At 43.1% G+C, this 3,700-nt stretch overlaps 1 pseudogene; it reads left to right on the forward strand.

The window, feature by feature from the left end:
* The first annotated feature begins 491 nt into the window (after positions 1 to 491).
* LOC131404622 (T-cell surface glycoprotein CD1a-like) lies at positions 492 to 3,259 on the forward strand (annotated as a pseudogene).
* The last annotated feature ends 441 nt before the right edge of the window (positions 3,260 to 3,700 follow it).

Genomic DNA, 3,700 nt, shown 5'->3' on the forward strand with positions numbered 1-3,700 from the left:
AGAGCAGAGGCAGGAGAAGATTAGATAGGGTGCTGGAAAGCAATTTAGTTTCATGCTTTAATTGTGTGAGTTAGAAAAAAAGGCCCTAGAGGTAAAGTGACTTTTCAATGCCGCATAAGACTATTTCTATAGCAACTGAATTAGGGGAAGTTGAACAGGATGGAAGCTGGTGACAAGGAGAGAAGCTGGAAGCCAGAGAGGAAAGTCACAACTGGAGGCGCCAATGAGTCTGAGTAGGCGATCCAGAGAACTGGAGGGCAAACGAGGAGGTTATGAGTAGGCGCGCCCCAGAACTAAAGGGGAAATGAGAGTTGAATAGGTGGTTCAGGGTTTAGGGAAGGAGTAGATTTTCTTTTTTGCAGACGATAAATAAAGTAATGGTTATTCTGATAGAAGTAGAAAGAAATCAAAAAAGAGATGTTGTGGAGTAGGTTTGTTTAGAATAGAAATCAAAGACCAACTTAGAGAAAGAAATAACATCTGCAAATGAAATGCTGTCCCTGCAACTTCAATTGCTAGCAGTTCTCCTCTCAGTTGGTGACAATAGAGATGGTAAGAACTCTGGCACTGCCAGAGGTTGGATGCAAGAGAGTCTGTGTGTGTGTGCATGTAGCAAGTTTTCCCCAGCATATGCCTAGGGAGTGACGGCGTCAACCTAGTTCCATTCTGAGTACCCCTGACCAGGTCCCTGTGCTCTTGTGAAGGTTGAATACAAAGAATCAGGCCTAGCGGGAAGGAAAATGTCTCCTGAGATAACTATGGATCCCCTTTACTAAAGATTCTGAGTTTCCCCTCTATAGTACATTTCTTTCTCCATTCTCTCTCTTTCCCAATGTCTGTTTCTGTTCTCATTTCATTTGTTCTTTTGCTACAGACTTCCATGAGCCAGTTTCCTTCTAAATCATCCAGATCTCATCATTTTACAACTGTTCCTGGGTACAAAATTTGGCCTTAGGTTGGTTGGATGAGTTGCAGACTCACAGGTGGGAGAGCAACTCTGGCACTTTCATTTTCCTGTGGCCCTGGTCCAAGGGCAAATTCACCAATGAAGATTTGATGGAACTGGGAAAGTTATTCCATATGTTCTCCATTGGATTTCTTCAGGCATTTCACAGCCATGCCAGTCAATGGCAACTTGAATGTGAGTTCTGTTTCTTCCACAGGGAGTGGGTATATGGGTAGGGGGTGTGTTTGTCTCAATGAGTTTCTTTTTCCTCTAGGAAAAAGTCTTCATTCATTTCTGAATCTTACATCCCCTCACTATAAATCTGCAATTACACACTTTTGGGCAATGTGCAAAATCCATATCCTGTTTCTACAAAAACTTCAAGTCTTCTGTTACTTACAAACCCTTCTCTCATTGACTGCATGCTTGTGCTTTATTATCTTCCATTAGTGGTTTCCTGTGACCACCCCTTTCCTTGGCCTCCAACCAGAAACTCTCAGCTTCTTCATTCTTTGAGTGACTCCTTACAGTGTGATTTTCTCCTGCATTCCATCTCTTCAGAAATCTCTCTTGATACATTCATTGTAACCTTTTGCATTCCATTCACTCTAGATTATTGTAATGTCAACACTCTCACACTCAGTCCTACCTTATTCTCTTGCCCACCCCATTTATGCACCTTCTTTAAATAATTTAACCCCTTCCTCTTGTCGTATCTCTTCCTCCATCTCCAACTACCACTAATTCCTCTTTTTCTGAACCTCTGTTGAAACCAAACTTTGCTCCATTCCCTCAAATCTCCTAAATTTTCCTTCTGTTTCTATTGTCTTTTGCTTCCACTCCTTTCATTTTACCTTTTTTTTTCACTCCCTCCTTCATCTAATTCACAACCCCTCTTCACCAAATGCCTTTGAGTTACTGACAACAGGAGGCTGTGAGCTGCACTTTGAGGAATCCTCAGTAGGCTTCATGAGAGTTGGTTATCAAGGATCAGATTTCCTGAGCTTCCAGAATAATTCATGGTTGCCGTCTCCAGAGGGTGGAGGGCTCAGGGTGTCTGCAGACTATTCAGTTGGGACCAAGTCACCCTGGAAATAATACACAGGCTCCTCAGTGACACCTGCACACATTTTGTCTTTAGTCTTCCTGATGCAGAGAAGGCAGATCTCCAAAGACAAGGTCAGTCCTGCATGCTTACTCCAAGAATTCTCTGTTTTAAAATCATACCTTCCCATTATCCCCTTCTCACCTTCCTAAGAAGGAGCCAAGAGGAAAAGGGAATCATAGGACAGATTTCTAGAGGTTAGAGAGATGTGTCTATCTAAACTGATGTGAAGATCCGAACCTCTATGTCTGTGTTAGAGACCTCATCTGAATATCTTTCCGATCCTCTGTAGTAAGGCCAGAGGCCTGGCTGTCCAATGGCTCTAGTCTGGGTCCTGGCTGTCTGATGCTGGTTTCTCATGTTTATGGCTTCCATCCAAAGCCTATTTGGGTGATGTGGATGTGGGGTGAGCAGGAGCATCTGGTCACTCAGAGAGGTGATGTCTTGCCCACTGCTGATGGGACATGATATTTTTGGGTGTCCTTAGATGTGGAACCACTGAGGCAGCTGACCTGTCTTGCTGAGTGAGACACAGCAGTCTAGGAGGACAGGACATCATCCTCTACTGGGGTAAGAAAGAACTGGGGCCCAAGCTGGGAATGGGAATAGGTGGTCTTCAAGTGGAGCAGGAGAGTCAGATGAAAAATTTGGGATTCTAGTGACTACAGATTCAAAAGAAATAAAAGTAAGTTATCCAAGAAATAGAAAAGTAGAAAATGAGGGACCTGCAGATGTAGGAGGATGTGGAGGGTTAGAGGAAGCATTTATCTCTAAACGGGGATAAAAGAAGAAATAGGAAGAAAGGAAATTGCTGATGAAGTCACTGAAATGAATGAAGGAAGACCAGGGAAATGCAGTAAAACAGGGGGTGGATTTGAAATGACACCCTTGTTTCTCCCAAATCCACAGAACGGCAAACCTCCATGGGCTTGATCTTCTTGGCAGTGATAGTGCCCCTGGTGCTTCTGACAGGTCTTGTATTTTGGCTTAGGTGGCTGGTGAGTTCTTTGTGTCCCTCCTTCCTGCTCTTTGTCCCACTCCCAACTTCTCTTCTCATCTTTTTCATTTTCTATCTCCTCAGTTCTCCTCCCAGTCCCCTTCATTCTTATTCCCCACTTCTCACCTCCACCCCATGCAGAGTGACTGCCATCTTTGTTCTTGACAGGACACACTGTGATCTTCCCAGCACTCTTCTCCCTTTGGAATGAGATCCTAGCATTCCAGGGGCTCAGGATATATCTAAACCCAGCATGGTATTGATATTCCTTCAACTTTCCTTGTACAGCTTTTTGTTGTTGATGTTTATTTTTGCTTAATTGTCAGTTATTATTATAAGCTAAATGTAATTTTCGAGGATTTGTTGTTGTGACCTGGGTTCTGGGACCTAAAACTCAAATTATAACTCTGAATGGAGGAGGTCCTAGCAATCTCCACATATTCAAATATTAAGGGGTCATCAAGCCCATTTCAGATGTCTCTTCTTCCAGAGTGCCTTCCCTGATTTACAAGTGGAAGAGTGTCTGGCTTATCTGAACTCCTGGCACACTTGAACTGTACTTTGCCAAATCTAATCCTCTCTTCTTGCCCTTTGTTTCAGCTATTTAGATCCCTTTTCCCCTTAAAATTTTTAAGCTTTTTGAGAGCAAATT

The sequence above is a fragment of the Diceros bicornis genome, chromosome 4 (assembly GCF_020826845.1).
Source record: "Diceros bicornis minor isolate mBicDic1 chromosome 4, mDicBic1.mat.cur, whole genome shotgun sequence".
Lineage (NCBI taxonomy): Eukaryota > Metazoa > Chordata > Mammalia > Perissodactyla > Rhinocerotidae > Diceros > Diceros bicornis.